The 972-nt window shown below is 39.6% G+C and overlaps 1 pseudogene; it reads right to left on the reverse strand.

Annotated features, from left to right (window-relative positions):
• Positions 1-368: 368 nt before the first annotated feature.
• Positions 369-627, reverse strand: LOC100479231 (annotated as a pseudogene).
• Positions 628-972: the final 345 nt, after the last annotated feature.

The raw sequence follows: 972 nt of genomic DNA on the forward strand, positions 1-972 counted from the left end.
TATATATAATTCAGCCATAAAGAAGAACGAAATCTTGCCATTTGCAACAACATGGATGGAGCTAGAGAGTATAATGCTAAATGAAATAAGTCAGTCAGAGAAAGACAAATACCATATAATTTCACTCATATGTGGAATTTAAGAAACAAAACAAATGAGCAAAGGGGAAAAAAGAGAGAGACAAACCAAGAAACAGAATCAACTATAGAGAACACACGGATGGTTACAAGAGGGATACATGGAAGGGGATGAATGAAATAGGTGATGGGGATTAAGGAATACACTTATCATGATGAGCACCAGGTGATTCAAATAAAAACTTAAAATTTTTTTAATTAAAAAAAAAAGGAAAGGTGGATGGAGCCATTTCAGATCTTCCCAGGAAACGTGTTTTGTGCTGCAGTTGTCCCAGGCTGACCCCCAGAATATGGGGCAGAGGGCCTTGTATACATGCCAGTACTATTTGTACATGAAGACATCACCCTCTTTACCAGTCATTGCCTTCTCACAGCAGTGGAAGTCCAGGTAGTTCTGCCAGCAGTTTCTGGGCTGGTTCTGGTTGGCACAGGAGCTGTCAAAAGCGACAGTCTGGTAGTTCTTGATTTTGGTCTTGATTTCTTCTGCCATGGTGCCGACTCCTAAAGATGCTCCTGGAGCAGCTCACAGCTCAATGTGACCCTCAACAAAGACACCAGAATAACCACTAATATTTCTGAAGTCTTTCCTGCCAATATCTCTCGAGATGCCAACCCAGCCTACTTCGCTCCTTCTCCTTCATTCATATCTTGAGACACCGCAGAAACCAAGAAGAGGTTGAAGTACCTGTCAAACCATGGTTAAAACTCTGAGGAAACTATTACATTATGTATAATTTGAATGACATGACAGGTAAGTTATAAATAAGGCAAGTACAATTTCTTTGAATAAGGTGATTTTTTTTGAAATTACATAAGGGATAGTGGTAGCTTATAT

Source organism: Ailuropoda melanoleuca, chromosome 1, assembly GCF_002007445.2.
Source record: "Ailuropoda melanoleuca isolate Jingjing chromosome 1, ASM200744v2, whole genome shotgun sequence".
In the NCBI taxonomy this organism is placed as follows: Eukaryota; Metazoa; Chordata; class Mammalia; order Carnivora; family Ursidae; genus Ailuropoda; species Ailuropoda melanoleuca.